General features: G+C 35.5%; 1 long non-coding RNA gene across 1 annotated transcript; it reads left to right on the top strand.

Moving 5' to 3' along the window:
• The first annotated feature begins 1,777 nt into the window (after positions 1-1,777).
• Positions 1,778-4,310, top strand: LOC147520190 (uncharacterized). The gene is made up of 4 exons (XR_015214387.1): positions 1,778-2,633; positions 3,427-3,521; positions 3,625-3,742; positions 3,906-4,310. It is a non-coding gene; the product is annotated as an uncharacterized LOC147520190 (long non-coding RNA).
• Positions 4,311-14,784: the final 10,474 nt, after the last annotated feature.

Genomic DNA, 14,784 nt, shown 5'->3' on the forward strand with positions numbered 1-14,784 from the left:
TCAAATTCCCACCACGAATCACTCTCCTCAAAACATCATTTCACATCAACACACCAACTCATTACTCACCTTTAACTTTTCTCCTCTCACTCTCCACGAACATTTTAAAGGACTTGATTTCGACCCCAAAGAAACATTCTTTTCATGGAACCAAGCACCGATGAATGATCCATAATGGAAATGTAGCTGTTTTTAAGGAAAAGAAGTGTATTGGCTGGTGGTGATTGGGTTGGTTAGGAGGCTGATCAAAAAGTCATATGAAGTAAATGCCGAGATTGATTTTTGTTTTATGCAAGGCGGGGATTTTTTCAAGTGATCAACCCGGTGTACATTCCGATTCTGAGAAACGCATTGAATTAGTAGCAAGGAAGTTTTTGGTTTGTCAACGGAGGTTTGTCAACGAGGAGGAGAGAAGGAAGGTGAGTAGAGATGAGGAGAATCCGTTGGGATATTATGATATTTGAGCATACTAAGAATGTTAGAGACTGGAAAGAAGTTTTCGATTTTACGGTTTCAATCCAACAATACTTCTGCTTTACATAACCCGAAGATCATGAGGTGCAAAGAGTTGAGGAACCAGTGGCCTGAATATCCCCCTGAAATTAGGTAATTTTGTTTCATTTTGTTAATTATCTTAGTTCTGGAGAATAACAAACTCCAGAAGTTAAATCTTTGATGAACTTAATTAGAGACAGTGGTTGCTAGAGTGTGACTGTGTTTTATTGTAGATAGGACTTTGGGCATTTGATTAGCAATGGCCAGGTTAGGGTTGGCCCTGACGCCATTCATAGGAATGGCAGATTTCCTTTATTTTCTATTCGAAGGTTCGAGCAATTCTTTCTTACTTTTTAAGGGTGTGGCTCATCAAGATATACCTTGCCTTTGTCTCTAAGAGGCCTCCCTATACCTTATCCATGGAGTGGGTTGAAAGGGCGACAACATTCAATCCTGCAAGGAAACTTTAGCGTGTGTGGCTCGGGCGTTTAATGAGGCTAGCTCGGAATACACTAAGAATGAATCTTTTGTGCCGGTCATATGATCATTGTTATGGTCAACATTAACTCTGGTATGTAAAAGCGGACAAACAATGGAGTTATTCGGTGAGTATTAGGCGATGAGACTTGGTGGGTTCACATATTCAAAGATGAAATGAAGCATTATGATAACGGGTGTGTGGGAATCGAAAAGCCATTTACCCCGTATTTGAGCCCCAATGCGGCAAAGTGTTAGACAATTACTCTTAACACTTAGTCTTCATTGCATTGAGAATGTACCTAGACTCCTATACCTGATCGTCAGTCTTAGGCCCAAATCCGTTTTTTCATTCCTTAAATGCCGTGTCTCCCTTGCTATAATAAGAACTTACCATGGGACAAGGAAACTCCATTGATTTATAGATGAATAACCAAGTTCGATTAGGTTGTGATAGGCTTTCCATCTTATGGTCTTAAATAGATCAATTTGATTTGCATTTAATAAGTTCCACTTGCCGGTACTCACCGTTCTATGTTATTGCTCTTCGGCAGTCTATTTTTGTTTCTACTTTAGTTTCTGATCATTGAACACGGAGTAAAACCATGCTCGTTTAGTCCTCTAAACCGACATTGCATTACCTTTCGGCTTTCCCGGTTGAGCCAAATTTGACATCTAACCATCCTCATTTAGTACATGCAATTAACGACTTTTTAAACTATTGAAACAGGTTTTGGCTCACTGCTTGTTGTTGCGATTACTTGCACGGAGTTCGGATAAGTTCCTACTAACCTCTCTTTACAAAGTTCACTAGAAAATTTTATCATTGAAAATTGCTTCTAAATTAACGTAGTTGTATGTTTTCGTGATTGTGTTTTCAAAGAGCACCACAAGTTGTTGCCCTCAATATAGGATAATATTATTTTCGATATTATTTCAATATATGATATGCTACATGTCCTCTTGGTCATCTGAATATGCTTAATCATAACACTACATTTGAACTAATTATCGGTTTCTAATTGAGTAGTTGAAGGAAAACAAGTAATGAAACACAACTAGGTTTAAGAGCTCCGTGAGGCTAAAAACTAACACTAAAAATACGAACAATGCAAATCTTATGTATTTAATGTTTCTTATGACACCAGACAACGAGATATGATATGTTAATTATTGCAACTTCATATTCTGATAGTCTACGGACGATTTATGCTTCGTCGCTATACCAGATTTAGAAGATCTACATAGATCAAGAACCTTAATCCTAATGTGTGTTTACCATCTTTGGCAAAAGCTCTTCTATATAACATTTGGCTATCATCTGAATGTACAATTGATTCATTATAGAATATGTATAAGACCATTTATTATACGGAAAAACTATACTCTTAGTTAGTTATTTCAGACATACATTGTATGTGGTCCAAATAGGCTATATATAGGGAAGCCACAATAAACATATCATGCCTTTGGAACCACTATCATGTCTTTCATTTAACTATAAATATTGCATCAGAGTATGCTTTTACTTTGTCCACAAGGATTAATAGTATTGTATGTCGTTTCTCCCCTTAGAGACTGATTGTTCTTAAGCACCGGTGTAGCAGACATTGGAAAGTCTTCAACTCCAGCAGAGATTCTGATTCAAGTTCAGTAGACAAGTTAGTTATTTCCTTCCTCTTGGCAGCTCTTATATAAACTTTTATTGTTTATTTGTCTTAGAAACATACAGTACACTTCCCTTAGGATTCCCAAAGATTACTACCGTGTGTGGTGCATATATATAGGTGCTTACGTGAGGAGTTTGCCCCTCAATACCATGGAGCCATATATTTTACGTCTTAGTTAATTTATCGTTTGGAGGAGATTATTACATCTTTAAGCTAGGATATATTTTTCCCAACTCCTACAGAAGTTGATACAGAGGAGCTTGGTTCTGAAAAGTTGGACATATACTCTGTACAAAGACAGAATTTCATGCTTTTCAACACCAAGTAAACTAAACTTAAAAGGACACACATAGATCCATCCGTTTCTTAGTGTTTCAGCAACTAGACCCTTGAACAAGAGCAGCAAAATTCCCAACAATACAATGTCAAACTTAATTGTGTTGTGTTGTGTCTATACGTGCAACAACATGATTTAAACTTCACTTACTTAATTTGAAGGCGGAAAGGAGAATTTTTTAAGCTTTTGTTTCATTTCATTTCCTTTTAACCAATAAGAATAGAGTTCAATGATTTCCCCATAAATAGCCAATTTAAACCCATGGTGCAGGAGTTATGGCTACCATACGTATCTTTGTTGGAGGCTAAAACACATTCCGGTTAAATGTTACAATAGTTTTTATGCTTGGTTGATTCCATTACTACATGTTAATTAGGTTCCACAGCTATGTGTACTTTTGCTGATAAATTGCTAATCCTACATCATTATGCCAATGTTTATTTGCAGCTAAATATCAGAATGAAGCAGAAGTAGGGGAAGCACTTGCAGAAGCTATTCAAACTGGCATTGTGAAGAGGGAAGACCTTTTTATTACCACTAAGGTCTTAAAATTGCACATCTGTTTTAGTTAACCTTTTAGTTCTATGTTTATTTTGTTATTTGCACAAGGGTGACTGTGCTTCCCTTCACTTCGCTCTGTTTCAGCTTTGGAATTCAGACCATGGACATGTTCTAGAGGCTTGTGAAGATAGTTTGAAAAAGCTCCATCTAGAATATCTAGATTTATACCTTGTCCATTTTCCTATAGCCAGCAAGTTCACTGGTAATTCATTCTTTGCCATTTTAGTGTCCATTTTGTCTTTCATTACTTCTCCGATAATTCAACTATATCCTGAAGCATATATATCCAGAATGTTTCAATTCCTTAGCAACGACGATGATGTTATTGGAATTCTAATGCATTTCTTATCTCCAAACTAATGCAGGCATTGGTAAAACTTCAAGTGTTAAAGATGAGAATGGTGATCTTGACATAGACACAACAATATCACTTGAAACCACCTGGCATGCGATGGAAGGTCTGGTTTCAATGGGTTTGGTCCGCAGCATTGGAGTAAGTTAAACGTAAACCAACCCTCTTCAAATGATAAGGAGGGTTTACCCAGAGTTATTATCCAGCCTGGTACCGTAAGTTCTAACAGAGTAACCACTCAACCTACTCTAAGACCTTATACATATTCCTTGCATTTCGTAATTTTGGACTGAACTTTACTTCTGTTATATAGGCATGAAAGCCTAAATTTTGTAATCTAATGTTGATGCATGTTGCTTTTATATTATTTTGACATATGTAAATACTCAAAATTCATCCTACACTTTTATTTTCCATCCACGTGTGAGCACGTGCATTTTAGCTAGTTTATATAAATTATAATCTTTGAAATTCTGTCATTCCATGGGTAATACACTCAAGAAAATTACAGAAGTACTTTGGGTTAAAAATTGAAGCAGACATCGATTTGGAACAAGGACAATTGATATTTATTGCAAGGGAACAAAATACAACACTTTTATTGTCCTTTCACGTAAGATGGAAGAATCTATTTATTGACATCAACCAAGTATATTAAATGGACTGGTCTGTTCCATTTTCAGGCCCAATAGTGAATGCGGCGAATCTGGATTTATTACTAGCTGACTTCTGAGCCGCTGTGTACTGAACTACTGATGCCTCTCTAGTCTCTACCAAGTACTAACAATTTGAGGTTCAAGGATATTGCTGATATATAGTGATATGGTCACAATTTGTTTACTTAAACATATCTTCCTTTTGAAGAAACTTGTTCCCATCGGTTTTTATTACTTTCACCATTTTCAGTCACTAAACACACCACAATTGCGGTACCTAGTTTGCCTGAACCAATTCGATTTCACCATTTTTACAATGTACTAAGACTTTGGAATAATCAACTAACAGCTAAATTTTATGATAAGCTGGTAGTTTCGGTCCAAGTTTTTATAACTTTAGTACGATCTGAATCTGGCCATCTGGGTGTTTTCAATATAGTGATATACCGTCCATACGGCATGGGAACTTTGGGTGCTTTAAAATGACATTTTGCATCGTTTGCTATTTTCCCTCTTGCTTCTTCATTTATATGTTTTTCTGTCATTTCGAAGTTTCAAATAACTAAGTCTTTTCCTGCCAAGTATATACTTCTATGGACCTTACTATCACAGATTGCAACCACTAATTATTGGTTTTGATAAATAAATGAAATGATGGATTAGAAATACAACTTTGTGATGTAGAGAATAGTTACTATATGACGTTGATTAATTATAATAATCACCCAAATTCCATTACAAATGAGAGAGCCAGAGAGGTAGAGAGTTGGTAAAAATCATGGAGGAAAGGAAATCCTACTAAATATCAAAGCAGTAGACCGGCTTTCTTGGGTTGGTTTGATTTGGAAGTAGGGAAAGTGTGTTTGTGTGAAAGAATATCATGGGTGGGGGTTCCGTCTTATTAATGTTTTGGTCCCTCTTCCAGACTTGGTAGTCAAGAGTCTTAAATGCGCTTTCATACCTCAACCTTGTTAAATTCTGCAACGAGATTCTACTTTCTTCTCACCTTACAAAATACCTTCTTCTCTTGCACCTTTGGGAGCTTCATTCATCATACCAATCTTCTCTTCTTACTACTCAACATATGAGTGTATATAAATATATATTTGTTTTGGAAATATTCTTCTCAGAGTCTTCATGGAAGAGAAAGAAAATGTATGATATGATATGATATAATATTTTGGAATGCTACTGTGATGTTGGCTCGGTTCATTCAGACATGCCAGGCCATCAAATTATGAAAAAGAGTGGTGTAGCTAGTTTGATTGAGCCGCGCCAATATCTTAGTAATCTTTCATCACGTACTCATCCCCTTTTTCCTCAATCAAAGCTCAAGGTTTGTTTTCAAATTACTCCGAATTATTAAAGTAGCTTTTGAAGGTTAAAAAGTAGAACTTCTTTTTCCTCTAGCTAGTATAGTATTACTTCTTATAGCACTCTCTAAAGGTAAAATGAGCGACATCTGTTTTAGAATTAATCAATGACGGCAAACTAGCAATACCACGTTTGTTTTCTTTAATTTAAGGGGCATTGTTTTAACCTAATGGCTAATGCAATTCCGATCCTCTTTGGTTGTTATTCTTTGGGATTAGCTGCTTCAGTGGGATCTATAATCCTGGTTGGAGGAGAAATTACCAAACGTATAGCATTCCCTCAGGCTTGGCGCCACTTATTTCAATTCATGCACGCACATATGATTAAACAGAAAAAGTTTGAGGATAAATCCGGTTTTTATTTTGGAAATAAGGTATACTATACAATGAGCATTACACATTTCTATGTGCGTGGTCTTGCAGTGCCATTCTTTGGATCTTAATTGATCACGATGCCTAAATACAATACTTCATAACAGATGTTGATTATCTTATGCTCTCCCCTAGAGGCCTTGACAATGAAAATCTATCTGCCATTTTATAGATAGCAACAGACAACATAGAAGTATTTGATAGATGCTTACAACAATTCATTCAGACTTGAATCTTCTCGCCAAACTTGAAATTTCTTTTGTTAGACATACGCAATGTATGAAGCTGAAAAAAGTTGAGAGTAAAAGAGAAAACACCCATACTATAATACTATATATTCTTGTGTGGATTACTTTGGAGAAACTTTTCATTAAGAAATGAATTATATTAAACTTGTTTGCCCACGAGAAAATATGGAACTCAGAAGTTTTTGGGTTTTTTTTCTGTTAATTTCATAATACTACTGTACCAATAAGAACATGATTTATGCATCATCCAGCTACTTGAGCCAGAACGCCCAGAATCAGTTTATAAGGAGTCTTCCCGCAATCGCAAAATGCACCCTATCAGGCCACCAAAGCAGCAACTGATAAATTATCTATATACCTAGCTAGCCTATGCCTCTATGCGAGGTAACCATGCCTGCACCAAGGTCGCTCTTCCAAGATATATACGTATATCTAAATTTCAAGATACCACATGTTCACATGTGACATGTGTACATCTGGTTTATACAATATGCGTATATCATGTATTCATTATTGAGGAATGAGGAGCCTTCGCCATATATATACCAATAAATCGTTTTTTGGGAAAATGAGTTGAAAACTGCAATCAATAAAGTACATGGGCTTGTTGTTCTTTAGTAGGGAATAGGGACAGGAGATAAAGTGTTCTTGTAATGTCTCGTGCGTTACTTGAAATCGGTACTGTTTGTGCAGAAGAAGAACACTGTGTTAGTTGAAGAGTAGATGAGAGAAATGAGGGGTATTGCCGGTCTTGTGCTTTTTTTCAACAAGAGTCGTTGTGCTTTTAATTAATGAGTGCAGTAAATAGGATTGGCGTCGTGGCAGAGAACATTGTCTGTGAGAGCATTTATTTATATCCCATCTTTTTATTTAAGTTACAGTCAGACCAAGATTCCCTCATTCAATACTTCTGATGGTCTCGGGTCTGGTCAGCAAGGCCTAAAATATCGATATCCATTAATATATACCTAAAAACTGATATATATCAGATATATTCAATTTTTTAGTAATCAGTCCAAACTATTTAAAATATCGAAAATATTGAAAATATAATATCAGAAATATCAGAAATATATCGGAAATATCAAATTTATATTAAAAAGGGTAAAAATGTCAACCAATATATATCATAAATATCAAATATATTGGCAATATAAAATTTTATATCAGAAATTCCGAAAATTCCAATATATATAGGAAAAAAAAGAATTCAATATTCGATATATATATCAAAAATATCGATATCGGTGTATAATACTAATTTACCAAGATATATAGGCGATATTTTGGGCCTTGCTGGTCAGTAGGTTTTTTACCCGTGCACTTTTGGTAATTTGGTTAAAGTCCTTTCCACGTATTTTTTTGAGGTACTGAGAATCTGAAATTGTGATAACTTCAGAGAGAGTATTCTCAGCAGAAAAGTTCATTTGAAGAGCTAACCTAGTGCTGTACACTGTAGTGTAGTCTTAAGTTTTAACGAATTTATTTATCCAAGTATCAGGCTCAACAGGATTATATTTCATTTTTTTATATCAGGATTAATTATCTTGCAAAGATTATAAATGAATTTTTAATAAAAGAAAGTTGTGGTTCTGAATTCTGATTCAACAGAGTTCTTAAATCGAATTCCTCTTTTTTTTGGTAATCACTTGAGCTGAAAAGATTACTTGACTTGTGGTTCGTTCCAAATACTGAGAAGAGGCCTGATATTAAAAGATCGATCTGTTAGCCATATGGTACCTTATGCATCTCAACCCTTGAATAGCCTAGCGATATGGACCAACACGTGATTTAAGTGAGCCAAAAGACGTCACGCGAACTGCTCTGGTCACTTAATTTTTTCTAAATACTAGAAAGATGCACGTGTTTCACATGCACATCTATCGATTCCTCTTATTTCAGCCACAATACACTTGTAAATATACGAAAGTATATGGGCAAAATAGTGTAAATGAATCCAGATAGGACAAAAAAATGGGCAAACAGATTTAGAGTGACATAAACAATAATATTTTATACAGCAAATTAGTCTAGAAGAGTTAGTTATAAATATTTAGTAGTTTTAAGACTCTTTTTAAATATTTTTAGAATTTAATACTCCAATTTAATCAGAATATGAAACTTACTACCTGTTACCCAACTTTACTAGGAATAAACGAAAATATCTTCACTTGGAAACAAACATAACTAACTATCTACCCATTAACGTAGTGGGATGCAAAACAAAAATTTGAATTTCACACAAAAATTTTATTTATAACTACCTACATTTACATTTAAAAATACATATAATAAAAATAGGGCATCTAGGGTGCATCAGAGTGAATGAGTGCGCAAGAATGAAGGCCCTTGGACAGTACTTTTTTGTTGCAATACACCAGTACTTGTGCCTATATGAGTAGCCCGTGATGCTTTCTACTGAAAGTAATGATTATATCTTTGTGCACTAGCTTTTCGGTAATGAAAAAACAAAAATTATTATGCCTCTAATATTTTGTGGAGGCATTTGACACTAGTCGTTAAGTCTAAACCCCAAACCAGTAGACACTAAACCCAAAATATTTATAAACTAGACCCTAAATCTAAACCCTAAACCTTAAGACACTAAACTCTAACCCCTATAAACTAGACCCTAAGCCTAAACCCTAAACCTTAAGACACTAAACCCTAACCCCTATATCCTAAATTTCTAAACATTAAACCCTAAACAAACCCATTTCATTTAATAATAGTTAATCAAACCCACAAAATAAATAATCAAATGTATTTTGTATCTGCATTTTAAAATGCGTGGTGTGTATACATTTTAAAATGTATAAATTTATAACGTGGTACATCTGTATTTTAAAATATATAAGTTTATAACATGGTGCATCTGTATTTTAAAATGTATAAGTTTATAACGTCCACATTCGGATGAAAACAAATAATGTCAAATTTAATTTTCAGAGACTTGAATGGATAATCTGTTGGAAAGGTTAGCGAGAGCTTGTACTTAGTTCCTTCGAACACGGTTTCTTTGCTACCAATGATTGTTCCTTTCCATCAAAATGTGTTGTCTTCTTCTGGAAAAACCATATGCCAGGATCGCCACTCATCTGTAATAAACCAAGAAAATGGTATCCAATAAAGATCATTAAATCACCACTAGTACCAAAAGAAAATTGTTAAAAATGGACAAAAAAAGTAATCCATTCTTACCATTAAAGACATGAGTTCATATTGCAACTTGTTCCAAATAGCAAAAAACATCACAATTACAATCAAGACTCAAACTTAAATTTTGCGCTGATTCCGACCAAAATTTTATACCAAACAATTAGAAATGAGTGATAATGAATCAAACTCAAAAAACTATACAACCCCAAAGAAAGCCTCGAAACACATAATTAAAGAAACCCCGAAAGAGTAATTTATACAAACAGTTTGTCCACATTGAAAAGTTAAATATACCTTTTAAGAACAGATTGAGTGTCAACAATTTTGCGGATATAACTTGGGTAGGTTGTTTTGCGGATATTACTGACTGACCCATTGAAGCAAGTGAAGAATATGAATCACAGAAACAGTTAATTTTTTTTTTTTTCATATGAAAAACGGTTAAAGGATAAAAAGAGAAGACGATTTTTTTTGAAAAAAAGGTTTCGTTGGCAGTCTCGAGTCATATCTCCAAATTAGAAAACATTTTAAAAAATAACGACTTTTAGCAATGAAAATAAACAAAATGGTATTAAAACCCAAAAATAATACGTCCGGGTCTTTAAAAGTAATTTTATTTTTGAAGCAGCTATGTAGCCCAATTTCTTGTATTTTATTTAGGGGTGGAACTCGGGCGGGTTGAGGCATAACCAAGTCCAACCCGAATTTCAAATGCTTCAACCCGATCCCGGGGCGAAGTCCTAGTTGGTCCTTAAATTTTTAGCCCAAGCCTTAGCCCCACCAATTCGGGTTGGGTCAGGTTATGTCGGGTTGGTCAAATCGAAATTGAAATCTTCTAATGAAATCAAAGAGATTTGATTGTTTAAAAGGGATTGATTACATTATTCTATCTAAAAATAGAGATTCTCAATCTTATTTTTTACAAAAATAAAAATATTGAAAGATATACGTATATATATGCACACGGGCTCGAGTTTTTCGATTTTTTGATATTCTAACCCGAGCCCAACCCAAAACCGAGTCGGGTTTTGATTTTACTAAATCAAGTCAAGACCACATATATGACATGTTAGCCCAAGACCAATGAAAGTCGGGTTTTAGTCCATCGGGCTTGGGTTAATCTGACCCAAGTTCCACCCCTAATTTTACTATTACATGCCTCTGTATAAGGGTCGCGCTCTTTACAATAGTTTAGTAAAAACAAATCCAGATAGGACAAAATCAGACAAAGAGATTTAGGGGCTATTTGTTTTTTTGTGTTAAGTTATAAGAGGGTCTTATAAGACCATGTGTTATAAAAAGGTCTTGTAAGATGGTCTTATAAAGTGGTTTGTTTTTCATTTTAAGTTCCTCTTATAAGCACTTGTAAAAATAGAAAAAACAAATACATGACATCATATAGATGGTTATTTGACAAATGTAACCCTACTTTACATCACATTTAACTTGAATAGATTAATTTGAAACAAGCGTATAGTTTGATTTTCGGTTTCAAATCAATTTTAATAATTAGAATATTGATTTTAGAAAACTACTTTAATTGGCGGTGGTGGTAGTAGTAGAAGTGGTGGATGTCTTAATAGCACGGTGGTGGTGGTGGTGGTGATAGTCTTAATAGTACGGTGATAGTGGTGGTGGTAGTGGTGATAGTAGAGGTGATGATATTGGTCTTAATAACGCGGTGGTAGTGGTAGTGGTGGTGGTGGTGGTGGTGGTGGTGATATTCTTAATAGTACGGTGATAGTGGTGGTGGTGGTGGTGGTAGTGGAGGTGATGATATTGGTCTTAATAGCACGGTGGTAGTGGTGGTGGTGGTGGTAGTAGAAGCGATGGTGGTTTTAATAGCACGGTGGTAGTGGTGATAGTCTTAATAATACGGTGCACTACAACAGAGCATGGTTTTAGCAGCGCCATACTCCATCGCTAAAGGTGCCTTTGAGTAGTGGCAAAAGATGGTCACAACGCACAGGATGGCGTTGCAAAGGCGTGGCTAAAAGTCGTCTCAAATACTCAAATGCAACGCCAAAGGTGGCGTGGCAAATGTTCCTAGTTTGTTGCACCGAGGGTGCTGCTAATACACTAATTCCGTTGCTACTTCATTTATTAAAATTAAATTAATTGCAAATTTTTTTCAAACTATTTGCAGCGCATGGCGTCACAAAAGAGAGCTTGTAACAACTAGGATGGTGTTGCAAAAGTGATACCTTTAGCTACACAACTAGACGTCACAAAAGGCAACCTTTTGCAACACTATTTCAGTTACGGAAAGTTTAAATATTTGCCTACATAGTCGCGGGAAATTTAAATATTTAGTGAACATTTGGGTGGCAAAAGACGCCCAAAAATTTAGCCACACACCAAGCGTGGCAAAAGATGTCTACGTTATCAGAGAATCAAAGCTTTTAGCTATACCAAAATTGTTGCGAATGATATAAACTCCTCGTGCTTTTATTTGGGACGATTTAGCATTGCAAATGGTGCAATTCATACATATACCGTACATTTCCATTTATATAATCCGCCCAAAACAATTTTTATAGAACACAAGAACCCTATAACAATTCACCACAAATCATAACAAAATGAATTTCATTACTAAATCATTCAATACAAAAGATCTTAAAGAATTCACATAACTATTTTTACTTAAAAACATCGTCTCACATAATCTTAACAACGTTTAACTAAATTTAGACCTAATTATTCAAAACTAAAATTCCACAAATAATGTCTATAACATGCTAATTTGAGCAAAGATCCACTCTGAGCTTCTTCTTGATTCTACTACTTGGCAAACCAATCGACCAACTCGCACAACAAATTAAAAAAAAAAAATCACGTAAGTAAATTTATTAGAAACATTAATAAACCTAATATACACTCAAGTTGGCAATGCATGTGAAACTATGCACCTCCTATATGCGTAAATTGGTGCCCATGGCCAAAAGCTTAGAAAGAACTTATCAAAGTTATAACTCGATCACATTCATGAAGGTACAGATCAAATAAGAAGACAAAAATAGTCAAAAACTAATAGATTTTGAACTAAATTGTACATGTAAATGCCAAACCATTAAAAAACCTCGTGTCATAAAGTTATCACCAATGAAACAATAAAATAAGCAAGGCTAAACATTAAGTAAATCAAGCAAACAAGCTCAACTACAAAAAAGCGGTTCCAACCGGATGGCGAGTCGGATGTAAAGGTATCGACCAACCTATAATGAGATTTTAACCCCCACCTATGATTTAGGAGTCAAGAAGTCCCGCCGGGCTATTATTCCTTCTATCCCTTTGCTCTTGTTTAACAGCGAGAATATCCTTTGTCCTAACCTTTAATGGCTATTCCTTCTATCCTTTGCAACTATTTTAAAAGTACCAAGTTCTACTCAAAGAAGTTTATCGAAGAAAATTTACAATTTCATACCTCCGATGTCCCATGGCCAAAAAGAGAATCCGGATATAGTGTTTCAAAAATAACAGAGGAATCTATATGCTCATAGTTGTAGAGCTCCCCAAGAAACGATATGTGCAATGCGCCTTTGCTGAAAACTATAATCGTTCAACTCTAAACCCAATCTAATCTCCTCCTTAACCCGAAATAATCATAACAATCTATAAGAAAGCTAGGACAAAGTGAAGGTATACACATAACAATGATCAACGATATAACCCAAGAACTGCAATTAATCACGTTTGAATATCCCTATTTTAAATAGTAACACTTGATTGTCAAGTGAAAGCCTAACTATGAGTGAGTCTGCATGTTGTGGTGTGTGATTGTCAAGTGTCCAAGAGTTCAACTAGTCATGGCCCGGTGGTTGTATTACTAAGATTAAACATATAAACAGGGAGAAAATCTACCAAAATACATTTATAAGATAAACCTGAAACTTGTCACTAAATATTAAATAAAACAATATTAACTTTGAGCAACGAACTAAAGGTAGACAAGTTGCGGGGAGCAGTCATGGTTGATCCAGACTTAATTTGTTCACTTGAGAACTCTCAGTAATCAGTGGCCTAATGGATATGTGGTCAGTTTTTAACACACCAGATGATGTTTCCACCCGGTGAGTAGATGGAGAATGGAGGGTCGATACAAAGAATTATAGGCACACCATGACCTTGGGACTATTAACATACCACCCGCCAGTTCCACAAGGAGCTGCTTGTGTCACTTCTCACCTACCCACGGCCACCACCCCTCGGGATGACATCTTGCCGATTGTGTCATCCATACCCCTCCATCTGAGAGAAGAGTAGACCATGTATGTGCGGCTAGAAATCTATACTAAAAAGAACCTATATAGAGGTTTTAGATCGTGGGGTCCCAACTGTCCCTTAGAAATCTAAATGTTGATAAAAGAACAAAACTCACCCTCTATTTTTTAATATATTACAATACACTCCACGGAGGTTACGAAGAAGTACAAAGATGTAGAAAAGAACTCTACGAAGAACTTACCAGAAAGAATACAATTAAGCCCTCATCTTTTGGAACTACATCCATGATAGAACTAGGGCTTGATGGAGACGCCGCTGCTGGCGTTCGCTTCAAGGTCACCCTCTTCATCCCTTCCTCCTTCAATAATGATATGAAATCTTCAGCCCTAACAAAATTTGGAACCAAAGGGCCTGATTCCTCGCTTTGCATCTTGTTCAAGGAAAGGTTCACTTCATTGAGGTATATGGATGATGAAATTTGCTTGTTCCCACACTTCCTTCGTATATAAGCAGCCCTTCATAACCGATTGAGTAGCAAAAATTCAGAGCTAATGTCACAACAAGGAGAATACTGAGAGGGTACATTTATAAAGAGCAGATGCATCGACCGGCATAAGCGGACAAATAAATTACCACTCATCCAAGATCTTGCTAAGTTCCCTTGCTTCCCGGTGAAGTGTTCCACGTTTTTCATTTGCTGTACATGCAATAGAGTTCATTCCATTATCAATAATTTATATGGGATAACACTACAGGGAAATATCAATGTCGGTGATGGATATGAAGCTAGAAATGAGATTTGAAGAAAACAAGAAAGAGCATTTGACAAACAAATACTTCTATTGGGCACATACCAC

The sequence above is a fragment of the Coptis chinensis genome, chromosome 2 (assembly GCF_015680905.1).
Source record: "Coptis chinensis isolate HL-2020 chromosome 2, ASM1568090v1, whole genome shotgun sequence".
NCBI lineage: Eukaryota > Viridiplantae > Streptophyta > Magnoliopsida > Ranunculales > Ranunculaceae > Coptis > Coptis chinensis.